General features: G+C 38.8%; 1 protein-coding gene across 8 annotated transcripts in view; it reads right to left on the bottom strand.

The window, feature by feature from the left end:
* The window catches only part of KTN1 (kinectin 1), a 113,828-nt gene extending 101,760 nt beyond the window's left edge, over positions 1–12,068 (bottom strand). For 5 of the 8 annotated variants that reach the window (XM_053927714.2, XM_053927718.2, XM_053927722.2 and 2 more), the window contains exon 1: positions 11,917–12,068. The gene's annotated coding sequence lies outside the window, so the exon portion shown is untranslated. The remainder of the gene's footprint in view (positions 1–11,916) is intronic. The other 3 variants (XM_053927719.1, XM_053927720.1, XM_053927721.1) reach the window with 1 other exon arrangement.
* Positions 12,069–16,919: the final 4,851 nt, after the last annotated feature.

The raw sequence follows: 16,919 nt of genomic DNA, 5'->3' as shown, positions 1-16,919 counted from the left end.
TGTCTTCAGCCCCACTTGGACTGGCAAGGGATACCTGTACTCCAAAACAGACTAAAGAAACAGGATGAGTGAGATCAACTAGCAGGAATAAGAATAACTAAAGTTTAAGGATTTTAGCTGATTGTAATCATGACAAATTAGTATGATACTAAAATCACATTTGTTCTAAAGTTGAATAACACCCAACGAGATTTTGAAAGGACAGATTTGAGCAAAAGAAGGGAAGAGATCACTGAACTAGAGTACTCAGGATACATTCAGCTGAACTTTAATTTAAAAAAAAAGATTATAACAGGTAAAAATAAAGAATTCCAATAAGGATGCTTCTATTCCAAACTCTTTAAATGATAGATGAAACATGAAAGATTATCAAGAAGACATGGCTAAACTCAAAACTAAGATAAACATCTCCCTGAGACAGAAAAAATAAAAATTCCTAACAGCAATGCATAGCTAAGATGGAGTGTAGGAAAAAAAATAAGATGGCTGGATAATGGCTCTATAGCAAGCGAAGGTCGTAAGTTCAACTCCTACAGGTAAGAGCAACAGAACAAAACCAGGTTTGCTGCTTGACACCAAGGGGTGGGGATGAGAATAAAATTTGCATAGCTTGGGGCAGGGTGAGGAAGGGGGAGAAAGTTGAAATGAGGAGAGGAGAGGAAGGGAGGAAAGATGTACAAAAAATAATTAGGCTGCAAACCTACTACCTAGAACTATAGCTTTACAGAAGCTGAGCCTGGAGAAGAAAATATCCAGTCCAACAGCAAATTTAAAGTTAACAATTATTCCTGAATATCGAATATCAAGCCAGCATTCATACTTTCCCAACTGCTTTGTAAATGTTTTTTCAGTTATTCTGTGTATTTATTTCTTGTCTCCTTTCATACATCATCCCTGTTACCTCTTATTATTTGGTTTCTTACAATTCTTAGAATTCTGGGTTGGAAAAAACAGGTAGTTGGGTCCTCTGGAGATTCCAAGTATAAATTTTGTTGACAGCATCACCATAGTATTAAATAAGTTTCTTGTCTTTTCAATTTTCTATGAATTGGTAATTAAATTTAAAGGTCAGATCAGATTCAGGATTATGACTTTAATGCAAGACTACCAACACAGGTGTATCAAAAGAACAAAAATGAATAAAATAAGAAATATTTTAAAAACTAAAAATTTTCCAAAATTGAAGAAAGATCGAATTCCTCAGATTAAATGTATATACACTAAGTACTAGCTGGGCACACAAAAGTTCACCCACACAGTGCACTGTGGTAAAACTGCAAAATACCCAGTACAAAGAGATACTACTTTGTGGCAGTAACTAAAACTAGTAACTCAAAGAATTATTTTTCTAAATCTACTAAATTCACACATTAGCCCATTAAAAAAATGAAATGCTGTACAGTAGAACTTTGGAGAAAACAGTATCATAAAAAGAAAGATAACTCAGAGGAAAAGCTGTTAAAGACCACATAAAATTTTATAAAACTACATGCAAGAATATCTTATAACCTTGAGGCAAGAAAGGATTTCTGAAGACACAAAGCACAAATCATAAAAGGAAAATAATGATAAATTCAACTAACTTTAAAATGTTTAACTTTTATTAACAAAGACACCATAGAAAGAAAGATAAGCCACAAAGTAAAAGACATTTGTGATACGTAATCAGCAAAGAATTAGTATTCAGAACATTTGAAGAAATATAAATCAAAAAAAATAAATAAACAGCCATTCCAGAGAAAAGGGAACAAAAATGGCCAGCAAATATTTGAAAAGATGTTCCTCTCCCTAAGCAGAAATGCAAAACTTACAAAATACCTAATAGACAGTCATACCTAATAGACTGTCTGACTTTACTGTTTGCCAATATTAAACACAGGCAAGAATGTGGAGCCTTCACACATATACATTAGTAAGAGGAATAAATTAATACAATACACTGGAAAATAATATGTCAATAGTAGTAAGGCTGCAAATGTACCTCTCCTACAATTCAGCAATTGTACTCCTGGCTAGATATAACATCCAAAACAATTTATTCAAACTGCAAATCTCAATTCATTAGTGGATAGCAAAAACCAACTTTGCTGAGGGACAGCAAACTCTTAGTGGGTTTGATTAACAGTCTTGTTCTTAATGAAATGGACTAGCAACACAGGTTTTTTTTTGCCCAAGAAACTTGTTATATATATGGTAATGTACTGAGTCTCATAACGCAAAATTTATTTTTTACTGCAAATAATAGCACATTTTTAAAAACTCTATACTAAAAACATGGATGGGTGTAAGTACACCAATAGACCTCTGCAAGGTGTTCATAGCAACATTGTTTATAACAGCAAAAGAAAACTAGAAACTATCTAAATGCCCACTGTCAATCTTCTAAAGGAAAAGGTAAGCGATTCAGGAAGCAAAATCAAGTTTATTCAAGAATAGCAGAGAAATTGCAATTCAGGACAAGCAAAGTACAAGCAAATCCAGAAAATGCAGGGAACATTCTTTCATAGAGGAAAGGAGGAAACTGTGAGGGGCTGCTTTGAACAGTTCGTTGCAGAAGATCAAGAGTTCAGAGTTATGGCAGCTTCTCACAGGTTAGGCCATTGCTGGGCAAAAAGAAAAATCTTCCTTCTTGCTGAGGTATGTAAAGTAAGTTTCAATGAGTAGTACATGTGTGAGAGCACTCTCTTCATTGCTTCCCAACTCCATTTTGGATTAATTTCACATAATCAACAGGTAATAAATAAATTGGAAAACATACAATGAAATTCTATGCATCAGTGCATATGAATGAATTACAACTATATACAACATGATGAAAGAATATCAAAACCATAAAGTTGAGGGAGGAAAGGAAGTTGTAAACAAACTCATACAGAAGGATCCCACTTACAGAGTTCAAAAACAAAAAAAAAAATAGTAATTTAGAAACACAAATAGATGTGGCAAAACTTTTTAAAAAAGCAAATGTAATGAAGACAGTAGTTACCTCTGGGGGGGAAAGAGCATATAAAGAAATGAAAAGTTAGGACAACGTTCTTGAACTGGGTATTATGTATAAGACTGTTCCCTGTGCCTTTATTCTTTACCCTATACATATTTTGTAAGTATTATTTCAAATGTACTTAACTTTAAAAAAGTTCTTTTAGAATGCTGAAGGAAAGGTAGACAAGACAGCTATTTGGAACACAGGTATTCATTTTATATTTAATCTTTAAACTGTATAGACACATTCTATATGCTCTTGTATACCTGAATCATTCAAAATTCATTTTAATGTTCAACAAAAAGATGGTAAGTAGGAAGAGGTAAATATAAATTAAAAACAGACAAGCAAACTGGCATGTGTCTCCCTGCCTCTTAAATTTACATAATTACAATTATGAACGGTGCCAAATACCTCTAGAAATTTGTACCTTGGAATAACGCCCCCTCCAAAAAAAATTAAAAGCAAATGTTTTAAAATAAGAAACTACTAAAATTTTACAGAAAACACCCAGGGTTTTCTTGACTTAGCACAAAATCTACCTTAAGAATCAGACAGACATAGTATCCAAGAGCAATAACTAAAACTTCTCTTTATACCAAAAGTAGTATGTTATTTTTAAATGCTGCTGGGACTTTTTGCTTAAATGAAGATTACATAGAACTAAAAGTATATGGACTATGATTACCTAATTATGTCAGGTAAATAATCTAGAAGGGTAGACAAGAATTCAGCCTTTCTCAATTTACAACCAATTTGTATTTATAAACTATTTCTTTTCTCCCCTTCTCCCAACAGACAAGGTAATTCCATGTAATTCCAAGGCCAATCTTAAGTATATTTTACTTGAAAACTGCTCCAAAAATGTCAAACTCAGAAATATGTACTTTGTTAAGTTAAACTATATTCTAATTTTATAACCCCCCTCCCAAAAAAAAGTATCTAGGAAGCAAAAGAAGTAGGCCACTTTAACAAAGGATCCAATTTAAACTTAAAATTACAATTAACATCTAAGTCAAAGTAGAAGCCATTTAAGAAATTATTCCCATTCATCACAGTGTACCAACCACAAAGATTAATACACAATACTCAAAAATGTACTCTAAAATGAGAATATGAAATGACATGACCAGCTTGAGAAATCACTTCACGGGAATCAAGGCATTCAGCTAACCTCAGACATCCAGATTATGAAAACTATGTAAAATAATCATGGAGAATGTTTCAAATGAACACAACTTCCCAATAAACAAGGAATGTACAGGTCGTAAACACATAAATGAATTCAACCTGTGTGTACATATGTTAAAGACTGAAGGAAACATTTTATATGTTCAGCAACGTAGCATTCAGAACACCAGGGAGCTTTCGGTGTACATCTTGGCTTGTTCAAATTTATTTCAAAGATAACTAGATCTAAACACATGCAATCACTGAATCATTTATGTACATATTTCGCTCAGAACATTTACATTATTAATCAACAAGATTAACTGGTACTAATCACAGAAATATTTCTGCTGAAAATCGCATATTAAATTTTGTTTTACATTCCACTTTCAAGAGTAAACTTGAAACACTTATTCTTGAAATCGCTTTACATGTCATTCCATAGAAATTAACTAGACATGCTAATGGAGGAAGAGGATGGCATAAATGACCAGTAAAGCAGAAGGCTCACTGAGCCCTATTCTCACAGCGGGCAATTCACTGGTCATCAAATTCAGCACTGCCTAAGTGCCAGAAATATAGTTCACAGGGACGAACAAAATTCCCGCCTCCCAGTGCTTACATTCTTTATAGGTGAGACAGGCAGATATCAAGCATACAATTAAATAGGCATATATAATAATGTTAGGTAGTGATCCATAGTGCAATGAAGAAAAATAAGGCTAAGACAAAAAACAGAGAGGATGTGCTTTTTAAGTAGGGTGACCTGAGTTGGCCTTTGTGAGCAATGTCTAAAAGATCACAGGGCAGTAACTCATAACGTATACACACAACAACTGAGACTGAAACAATTATTTCCTGGAAACTAAAATGATCCTGGCCTACCTATTGCTTACTATATAAAACATTTTATAACATTTGATTTTAAGTAGCTTTTACCATTTTCTCCATTTGGGAAACTTTAAGTCTTCAAAAGTGTGTCCTCTAACTCTGGGGGGGAAAATGTTAATAACCTTAATGTGGGTTTCCAGCCCCTAACATCAGATATCTGTACATGGACAGCGCTTAATCTTTTCAGAAAGCGTTCTTAGAAAATAGCTCAATGGGTGAAAATGAGCTTTAGAGACTCTACCTCAGTTCAAATTCAGGTTCTTCCTCTTAATTACTCTATCCCTTAAACAAATTACTTAACCTGCCTCCCTAGTTTCCACCAAAAGTACCTATCTCATAAGGTTGAGAGAATTAAATGATACTATATTTACAGAGGCTTGCAACAAATAAGCATTCTGTTAGCTATCACTTATGTAGCAAGTACTAAAATAACATAAGCAAGGCAAATGAGTCTCAGGCCCCGTTAAGTAAGATAGGTAAGTTTACACAAACAGGAGGTGGTAATAACTAGCAAAACCAAATTCAAACCCAAGCTCTTTAGACCCCTTAGCACCCACGCTCTTTTCACTACATCATACATTCTATAATGGAAGAACTGAGCAATAAGAAACTTACATAAAAACCTTAGAGTTAATAAGATCTAAGACCTTAGGTCTTCTAACTAATGACTTCCAACTTATTATGCCATACCAGACTGTTTCCTTGACAACTTAAATGACTCGTGCACAAGAATAAATAATAACTGCCCCACATTTTCCAGTGAACATGTAGCAGAACATCAGGTCTCTTGATAGACAATGTATATGAATATCATAAATTCTGATAACTAATTATAGATCTTACTCAGAGTAAAAATAAAGAAATGTAGATAAATGACATTCTCCTCTAGTAACGATAGGCAGCTGGGAACTTATGGCCCCTATAAAACTTACTCAACATGGAAGTCGTTTAAAGGATCTCTCACTGTATTAAATGACATTTTTCCCCTTGGTAAAAATATATGGACAAGTGTCTGCAGAAAGCTAATGATTCTGGCTAGTAGTCTCCTATGTACTTTTATTCCTATAAATCCATTAAATATGAGAACATAAAGACAAAAGCTGTTATTGTTATGAAAACTTAGTTAAATCCTATTAAAGGCCTTGATGAAGTAATGGAAAAATCTAGAATGACTTTGAACTTGGAAAGTTTCTAGTGCCTACATTTTGATTCCACTTTAAAGAAACCAATAGTAGAAATCAACAATGCTTTTAGGATATGATTTACAGAAAGAAGATCAGCCCACCCCACCCCCCAAAGAGATTGATCCACATAATAAAACAGACAAATAAATGTTTTCAGTTAAAATAAAACACTTAAGGCGTGCAGATATTTTCAGTTCTTGATTTAATCAACCTTTCCAATTACCTAAACTATGGTCCTAATCACATGGGGCTGATAAGAAGGTCTCCACCACACTCTAACATCACTCCCTCCACCAAGGGCTCCAGCGCCACTTTTCTTCTTCTCTCTGACTGTTCCTAGGAAAGGAGCAAACTACATGTGTCCAAGAATGAGATATCCACCATAGTAAGAGCTGCAGGGTAAGGATTTAATTCATTTGTCATTAATAAGCCTTTATTGAGCACATGCTATGTGCCAACCATTGCCCTAAACCCTCAATAAACCACAGACAAAAAGCCCTGCCCTCAGAGAGATTACAGTATAGTGTGAGTTTGGGGGCAGAGAGAAAAAAAATAAATACAATCAACATAGAATTTATATTGTTTGTTAGAAGGTGACAGGTACCATGGAGAAAAGCAAGTTCGGTACAGATCGTAAGTAGGGGAGTGCAGCTTGAAATAAAACAGTGAAGACAGACCTTTTGAAAAGCTCTTCAAAAGCAAAGATTTGAAGGAGACATGAAAGTCAGCCATGCACATATCTTCAGGAAAAATGATCTAAGGAGGGGCAACAGCCAGTGTAAAGGCCCTAGACAGCCAGTGGGGGCTGAAGGAAAATAAGCAGGGGGGCAGAGTAGCTGCTAAATAGAGGTGAAGGGTAATGGGGAACGTAGCAGTACCCAACTTTTGGAAGGCCTTGTAGGTCATGAGGACTTCGGCTTTTACTCAGCATATGGAAAGTCACTGCAGGGTTTTGAAGACACAAGTGATATGATCTGGTTGCTATGTTGAAAAAGACTGTAGGGAGAGAAGCAGTAAGACCAGTTAGGAGACTCACTGCAGAAATCTAGGCAAGAGATAAGAATGGCTTGGTCCAGCCTAGCGAGCAGTGGGGGTGGTAAGAAGTGATTTAATTCTGGATATATTTTCAAGATGATACAGAGCCAAGAATGCCAAGTGAGAAAGAGATAAGTCAGGGATTACTCCAACAGGTTTTTTGCCTGAATGTTGGATGGAGCTGCCATCAAATGAGACAAATCAGACTGTACCTAAGGCAGGCTTAAAGAGGAATGTAGAAGTTTAGTTTGAGTTGACTACTTAACACCCAAGTGGAAAGGTGGGGTGCTGCAGGAAAGTTTGGACTGGAGATATAAATATGACAGTCATCAGCATATAGGTATTTAAAGCCATGACAATGGATGAGATCACCAGGGACGCATAAAAAGAAAAGTGAACCACCAAGGACTGAACACTCCGACCTCAAGAGTAGAAGACGAATCATAAAGACAGTATAAGCAAAGCAATTAGTAAGAAGAGAAATCCAAAAAGCAGTATCTTGAAAGGAGGGGAGCATCAACAATTTCACTTAGTATAAAAATCACTTGGCTGAAACCAGATTTAAGTTCAGGTTAAAAGTTCTTAATCAGGAGGATGAGTGGAGGGGCGGGGAAGAATAAAAAGAAAAAAAAAAAAAAGTTCCTAATCAGCCTGTAATAAATAGTTAAGGTGATATGTAAAATAACTAAATTATAACTTTTTAAAAAGGAGTTGAACACTTCTTACAGATTTCCTAGGAATACTATATTTCCTACTGGAGTCTCTACTAAAAGTATTCTTAGTATTCAAAGTATATTTTGCCTATTTTATCTTTTTAACAGAAAACCAATTAAAAAGCTGTACCATTAAAAAAAAAAAAAAAAAAGCCTGAATGTTTACATTGCCATCTCTCTCAAAGTCTGAAAAAACATTTAAACACCAATTCAAAAGCCTGGCATGCAAACAGTTATAAATTGTCATTACTTTTCTTTTTCTAGAGCTTACATACGAAGGCTAAATTAATCAAACTCCTTAGTTCATGGCACTTAAGGTTTCCCCCTTAGTTTAAGGCACTGTTTATAGGAAAAATAGCTTATATTCTTATCTAAACCAACAGTCTTACTGTGATTTGCACATACACTACATTTTTAAGATCACAACACCCAAAGTCATGTTCACAAAACTGAAAGGATGCAACAAAACTCAAATCTATTAATGCATAAGAGTGATCATCTATGTCATTTCTAAAGAAACAAGTTACTTGCTTCTAGCCTCTACATATACTCTGAATTTATTTTCAAAATAACTAAAAATAGTTTACATGGAACAACCAGTGTATAAAATGTTATCCTCCAATATTTCAGTGTTTTTTAAAGCATGGTCTCACTCTATATTACCTTATAACATATTAGATCAGATTCCTAGGAAACCTAAACCTTCCTGAAGCTATTAAGATTAACTTTTATTAAAACTTAAATTTTTTACAAAGTACTGTGAAATATTTTAGGCTAAAATATCCTTTGCTATAAGGAATTATAATATACATGAAATTAAAAATATATCTTCAATATATTTCAAGTAAAATTCAAGATAAGAACTTACTGATAGTAACAATCCTAAAATACGTCCTTTACATGTCCCCTAAAGCAAGGGACATAAAGGAAAGAATAAACAAATGGGACCTCATCAAAATAAAAAGCTTCTGCAAGGCTAAGGAAAACAGCACCAAATTACAAAGAGAACCAACAGTATGGGAAAACGTATTTGCCAATGATACCTCAGACAAGGGCCTGATCTCCAAAATATATAAAGAACTCACACGACTGCACTCCAGGAAGACAAACAACCCAATTAAAAAATGGGCAAAGGACTTGAACAGACACTTCTCCAAGGAAGACATACAGAGGGCCCAGAGACATATGAAAAGATGCTCAGCATCACTAGCCATCAGAGAGATGCAAATTAAAACCACAATGAGATACCACTTCACACCAGTCAGAGTGGCCAGCATAAACAAATCCACAAACAAATGTTGGAGAGGATGCGGAGAAAAGGGAACCCTAGTGTACTGTTGGTGGGAATGCAGAGTGGTGAGGCCACTGTGGAAAACAGTATGGAATTTCCTCAGAAAACTAAAAATGGAACTGCCCTTTGACCCAGCAATTCCGCTGCTGGGATTATACCCTAAGAACCCTGAAACACCAATCCTAAAGAACCTGTGCACCCCAATGTTCATAGCAGCACAATTTACAATAGCCAAGTACTGGAAGCAACCTAAGTGCCCATCAGCAAACGAGTGGATCCAAAAACTATGGTATATTTACACAATGGAATTCTACGCAGCAGAGAGAAAGAAGGAGCTTATACCCTTTGCAACAGCATGGATGAAACTGGAGAGCATTATGCTAAGTGAAATAAGCCAGGAGGTGAGGGACAAATACCATATGATCTCACCTTTAACTGGAACATAATCAACAAAAGAAAAAAGCAAACAAAATACAACCAGAGACATTGAGGGGGGGAACAGTCTAGCAGTGGCCAGGGGGGAGTGGGGTGGGGACAGTGGGAAGAGGGGATTGCAGGAACTATTATAAAGGACACATGGACAAAATCGGGGGGGGGGGGATGGTGGGGGAGGGAGGTGGGTTCAGCTGGGATGGGGGGGAGGGAAGGGGAGAAAGGCATACAACTGTAATTGAATAACAATAAAAAATAAATTAAAAACAAAAAACACGTCCTTTAGAAGTTAAGCCTCAAAAAAATCCTTCATTTTAAGTCCTTTAGAAAAGCCATAGACTGTTATTTACCACCTAATTATTAAAATGTTCTCCCCACTAAAAATAGTTTAAAGCCTATAAACTAGAAGGAGGCTTGGGGTGAAAGACCCAAGAAAATACACGAAGCAGGAAACACTGCTGATATTAAGGGAAGATACAGGAAAAATTAATTGGAAACAAAATGATTCATAATGTTTCTTAGGGTTAAATAACGCTCAATATCCTTTATAACTTTAAAGTGCTTAATACATTTAAGAAAAATTTTCACTAGGCCTTGTTATATTTTAAGTTTCAATATGAGTCTCAGAAAAGTAAACAGAACAACTCGTTCTCTAAGCTCACCTGATAGAGTAGCACTGCTACGACTGTCCACGCTACAAAACTGGAAAGGAGATTCCTAACTTAACAAGGGAGAGGGAGTGATAAATGAATGCATCTTAGAACCTATAAACAGTGAGTCCAGCTATTTCTTGCTAAATCCTGAACTAAAGGGGTTGGGTGGAGCCTTTTTTTCCGTCAGAGAACACAATATGAAAATCTATAGCAAGGCATGTAAGACCCAAAATTCAGATCGACTTAAGACTGCTCCAGTGCTGTTCTCGGGAGGCTCATTCCAGTCTCATCGACAACAGCCTTAGCCAGCTGGAGAGTGTTGCCAAGTGCCTACTAGGTAGGTGAGAGGTAGGGAGAAAAAGGGCAATCTAATTAGCCAGAACTCAAACTTTAAGTCGATTCCCACACAATTCAGAGTGTTCAGTCCACCCCAAGGACTTTATCTTTAGCAGGCTACGAGTGTCTACATATTTCAAAGGATCTTAAAGAACTCACAACTTAGAAGTTAACTTCAGCTGTTGAAGCAGTGCTTATTCAGATACTTGCTAAGGAATCCTTTTCTGGTATAGGCCCAACTACGAATTTAGACTCCTCCTTCCTCCTAGAAATAACGTCTAAGATTAAACAGCACAGTCTTTAACCTAATCAAGGGCAGCTGGACGAGGTCAGGCTGCGGCTCCCCGCTTCTTGGGAAGCTGGTCTCTAGCGCAAACACGCTCCTTCGCGACCGACGTGCGGGGCTGCAGAGCCCACACCAGGTGTCTGATTACCGAAAGCCTTGTCTGGGCTGCCAGCTTGGTTTTCTGCCGAAGTCCCCAACGCCAAAAATCTCATTGTTGGAAACTGAAGGGGGAGGGGGAATCAGTAAGGAAGACACACCCCTCAGGGAGAGGAAAGGATAACTTCCCCCGTCTCGAGGGCGGTCCACCTATTTTTCCAAACTCTCCCTTCACGCAGCTTTCCCGTCCCCCACCAAGCCGCGACCCAGACCCGGGGACGCGTACAGGGCGAAGGGATGGGGCAACGGGGCGAGGGCCGGCTGGCTAAGTATCGGGGAAGCGGCGAGGACTGGAATTCCAGCATGGCGTAAGCATGGCCCAGCTCCGGCCCAGGGAGGCCGCCGGAGACGGGCTCCCTCCATCCACCAGGCGAGGAGGCGGTAATCCGCCTTCCCTCCCGGGGGCCCTTAGGCCCGGCTAAAAATAGGCCCCTCGGTCACCCCAGGGCCCTCTTCCGCCGACCTCGCCCTCCGGAGATGTCCCCGGGGGAGTCCTCTACCGCGCTCGGAGGCGCCCCGGCAAGGCTGGGGTCGGGCCCTGGGCGGCCCAGTGAGGCCGGGCGACCCTTGGAGCCGGCCCGCCGCGGAGTCCCTTCCCGAGCAGAAACCGGGCGGCGGAGACACAGCGCCCGAGGCCTACCCCGCGGGCGGTGTCCCGGCCCCGCGGCCGCGCCCCCCAACCGGTGCTGCCCTCCCGCCGGCCCAGCGACCCCGCGGTCGGAGCCGCCCCTGCCTGGCGGTCCCCGGGACTGGCGCCCGGGGCCGACGCGGCCTGCTTGCCCTTACCCTGCGCGACGGGGAAAGGAGACGGGGAAGACACAACGGCACAGGCACTTCTGCCCGAGCCGCCCGCTCCGAGGCGCCGCTGCCGCCGCAGTTACTCAGGTGCCGTCGCGCCGCCCGGCACGGGGCGGGGCGGCCCGGGCACGTCCTGGCGTCTGGGCCGGCGGAGCCCGGAGACCAGCCCCTTAAAGGGACAGGTGCCCTCTGCCTTGGCCTCTGCGCGCTCTGGTTTGTCCCCGCGTCCGGCTGGCCTGGGATTCCGGAGCTCTCCTCCCGAGATAACGCTGGGCACCCAAGTGGGGGGGTGGGAGCTCCAGAGTTGGAGGCTCTGCGGAACTCCATTCATTAGTGTCTCTCTCTTCTCTCTCCTGTCTCTCGCTCTGTCTCTCTTTCCTGTCTCTGTCTCTCTCCTTCCTTACCCCAAAACTGGTTTCGTCTTGCATGGCCCTCCTGCCGAAACACCACCTGGCCCACCACACTGGATGAGGGGGGTGTGTGTGTGTGTGTATTCCTTAAGCAATTGGTATTCCATTTCACCCTGTCCCAGATTCTTCCCCAGAAATCACTGGAAAATGAACCATTTCATTCCTCCGTCTCCAGAGTTTCTCTCTGAATTCCCCTTCAGGCAACTGTAGCTTCAAACGGAGAGAAAAATTAAAAACCGACCCAAATAAATTGTGTGCAAATATGAAGTTGTGTGTGTCTGCCAGTTGGTGGGCATTCATTAAGCCTGAGTAAATCATAGAAGCTGCAGCAGAAAGGAAAGTTTGGCCAGAATCCCTGCTTATAAGTTTGCTCTTCACTAAAAGGTTGGCAGCGGTCTTCCTGGTCCACTGGCAAATAAGATGTGTCGCTTATGATTACTTATAACTTAATCAATTTCTCGCAGAATTCCTGGCACTGCCAAGAACACATATATAAAACAGGACAAGTTCTCCTAAAAATTTATGACAGCTCAAAATGATTCCAAGGCATTGAGGGTGTGAATAAGAAATACATAAAATCAGGGCTCATCACTAACACCTCCCCTGACATCCTAAGAGGTAATAGAAGTAAATCTTTATAGGATGCAGAGCAAAGCACTTTCTACACCAACAGAGAACTTCCTTTAGATGGGCTGACTAAAAGCGTACTATATACAGTTGTGTTCTAATTATTGTTGTCTTAGCTTTCCAGAGCACCTCCAAAGTACAAATGAAAACTGAAGAGTTTGTGGTAGCCTGAGATGTTGAGAATTCTGCCAGTCTTCAGCCACTATGTTCTCCAATCATGCATTCTGTCTTATTTTAACTCCAGAAGCGTCCTCTTTTTCCTTTCTCAGTAGGGTTACTCAGCAGCTCAGTGGTTCCAATACCCTCAAAGCAATTTATCTCCAAACCACTGTCTGTCTCCTGAGTGTGTGCCAGAGGATCCAGCTTTATTGAAGAACGAAGCCATTAAGTCTCAATACAAAGAGAAAAATGTGTCATTTCTATAATGGAATTTAAGGACTCATGATTAGCTTACAAACATCTAACTTCCTCTGGTTAGTACTAAAGCAGGTTTTAGGTTAGAATAAAACTTTCTACCATTTTCCTGACTTCAGTAAAACAACGGTGACATTTTAGAGGTTTGTTTGTACATAAAACAGTAAGTGAAGTTTAGGGACATGTTTACCCTAACTATACAACTTTTATAGTAAGGGATCACTTATTTTTGTGTTCCATTATTTGAAACAAAGAAGCATAAGTGTATCAACTATTTCAGCTTTTCTGGGTGATCAATCTTTGACTTTTTTAAAAGGAAGTGATCTATTTATTCACATCAAAATGAAAATGATTTACCAGAACTGTTATGCGTGGTAAGCCCTATTAGGAATTAAGACCTACCCTTTAAGTTTGTACTATAATATCATTAGCTATAATTAACATATATAATTAGTCTAAGATATAATTAACCTTGGTTGCCACTTACTACCCTTCAATGTTACTGAAACCAGCAACTAACTTGCCTAAAAGAATTAGCACTCCCAGCACCTGAGGTACCTCTAGTTGTAACAACTAAGAAATAAAATTTTTTTGAAACTATAAAGTATAAATCTGTTACCTAAAGAGTAGTAGTCTCTTTTCTCTTTCTATCTCCCTCTCTTTCTCTTTTCCCAGCTCTTTTATTCATGTCCTTTTCTTTCTTTATGTTCTCATCCCACTTCCCATGGCCCTCACTTTTGGCAACTATCAGTTTGTCCTCTGTATCTATGGGTCTGTTTCTGTTGTTTTTTTTTTTTTTATTCATTTGGTTTGCTTTTTTAGAGTCCACATATGAGTGAAATCATACAATATTTGTCTCTCTGTGTCTGACTTATTTCACTTAGCCTAATCCTCTCTAGGTCCATCCATATTGTCACAAATGGCAAGATTTCATTCTTTTTTTTTTTTAACACCTCACCAGAGGACTCACTCACTGACTTTAGAGAGAGAGGAAGAGAAGGACAGAGAGCACAAGAAAGGGAGTGAGAGAGAGAGAAAGAGAAAGAGAAAGATGGAAAGAGACTGATGTGAGAGAGAAACATGGATTGGTTGCCTCTCATATGCACCCAGCCGGGACCAAACCAAACCTGCAACCTAGGCACGGGCCCTGACCTCCCTGATGGGTAATCCAGCCTGTGATCTTTCAGTTTACAGGCCACTGCTCCAACCATCTGAGCCACCTGGACTAGGGCAAAATTTCATTCTTTTTATATTCCTTCTATACCCACTATGTTGACAGTTTTTACTGTAAAAGGATGTTGAATTTTGTCAATATGTAATTGAGTCTGGTTTGCTAATATTTTGTTGAGAATTTTTGCATCAAAGGTCAACAAGGATATTGTTCTGTAATTTTCTTTTTCTTGTAATGTTTTTGTCTGATTCTGTTATCAGGTAATGCTGGCTTCATAGAATGAGTTTGTAAGAGTTCCTTCCTCTTTAATTTTTTGCAATAGTTTAAAATAGGTATTAACTCTGAATGCTTGGTAGAATTTACCTGTGAAGCCATCGGGTCCTAAACTTTCATTCGTTGGGAGGTTTTTATGGGTTGTCTGTTAGTTTGTTTTGTTTTTTTGTGTTGTTTTTTTTTTTTTCCTGCTTCAGTTACATTGCTAGTAATCTATTTAGATTTTGTATTTCTTCCTGGTCCAGTCTTAGAAGGTTAGAAATGTATCCATTTCTTCTAGATTGTCCAACTTGTTGACCTATGATTGTTTATAGTATTCTTCTTTTTAAGATTTTATATTTATTTTTAGAGGGGAAGGGAAGGAGAAAGAGGAAGAGAAAAATGAATGTGTGGTTGCCTCACATGCCCCCTATTGGGAACCTGGCCCACAACCCAGGCATGTGCCCTGACTGGAAATTGAACCGGTGACCCTTTGATTTGCAGGCCGGCGCTCAATCCACTGAGCCACACCAGGCAGGGCTGTTTGTAACTTGGGGGGGGGGGGGAAGGTTTTTGTTGTTTTTGTAGTATTCTTTAATGATTCTTTATTTCTGGGGTGACAGTTCTTTCATTTTTTATTTTATTTATTCAGGTACTCTTTTTTTTCTTGATGAGTTTGACTAAAGTTTTGTCAATTTTATTTATCTTTCAAAGAACTAGTTCTTAGTTTTATTGATCTTTTCTACGGTTTTTCAAAATTTCTTTTTCATTTGTTTCCACTCTGACCTTAACTATTTTCTTCCTTCTGATTACTTTGGGTTTTGTTTATACTTCTTTCCCTAGTTCCTTTCAGTGTAGAATTAGATTATTTATTCAGAATTTTTCTAGTTTCTTGAGGTAGGCCTGTGTAGCTATAAACTTGCCTTGTAGAACAGCTTTTTCTGAGTCCCATAAATTTTAAAAAGTTGTGTTTTTATATTCATTTGTTTCAAGATAATACTTTACTTTTTTTTATTCTCACCCAAGGGATATATTGTTTTTTATTGATTGTAGAGAGAGAGGGAGGTAGCAGGAGAGAAAGAGAGAGAGAGAGAGAGAGAGAGAGAGAGAGAAGAAACATCAGTGTGAGAGAGAAACGTCCATTGGTTGCTTCCCATATGCATCCTGACCAGGGACCAAACCCACACACCTTTTGGTGTACAGATGACGCTCCAACCAACCGAGCCCCCCAGCCAGGGCAGTTTTTGATTTCAGGTATTTGTGGTTTTTTCCAGTTTTCTTTCTGAGGCTGATTTCTAGTTTCATGCCATCATGGTCGGAAAAGATGCTTGGCATGATTTCAATCTTCTTGAATTTATTGAGGCTTGTTTTGTAACATAATATGTAATCTATCCTGGAAAATGTTCCATGTACACTTGAAAAAAAAAATATGTATTCTGCCTAACCACTGTGCTGTACACTTGAAACTAATACAAGATAATATTGAATAATTAGGAAATAAATAAATAAAATATGTATTCTGCAGTTTTTGGATAAAATGTTATATAAATGTCAATTGAGTAGATCTGATCTAATGTGACATTTAAGGCCATGATTTCCTTATTAATTTTCTGTCTAGATGATCTATCCATTGATGTGAGTGGGGTATTAAAATCCCCTACTATTATTATATCACTGTGGGTCTTTCCCATTATGTCCATGACCCCTCCTACACCACTGCCATCCCTCTCTCTCCTTCTTAATCCACAAGGTGCAATTTACTTGAGACTGCCTTCTGACCGTTAGCGTGCAACAACTCTCTTTTTTCTGAATTTTGGAAATGTTTTAAAGACACACAGTACACATCTCTCTAGCAGATAGAAAGCTGGCTGTTCCTGTTTTGTTTGGAAAAGACTTCCCAGAAGTGGTGAGTTATGCGGAGATTTGAATAATAAGTGAATAACAGATTACACCTTTTATAGGGATGGCAGAGATGAAAGTATATTAGAAACAATTCACAGAACTGAATTTAAAGGGTAGATTCCAGGTCCGCCTTCTCCACCCAAATAACGGAGTGGGAAAGATCATAGAAATATCTGCAGCTGCAGATCTAGAAATAACTAGCGATTCTAATAAAG

Source organism: Desmodus rotundus, chromosome 7, assembly GCF_022682495.2.
Source record: "Desmodus rotundus isolate HL8 chromosome 7, HLdesRot8A.1, whole genome shotgun sequence".
Lineage (NCBI taxonomy): Eukaryota > Metazoa > Chordata > Mammalia > Chiroptera > Phyllostomidae > Desmodus > Desmodus rotundus.
This window is presented reverse-complemented; position numbering and strand designations above follow the sequence as displayed.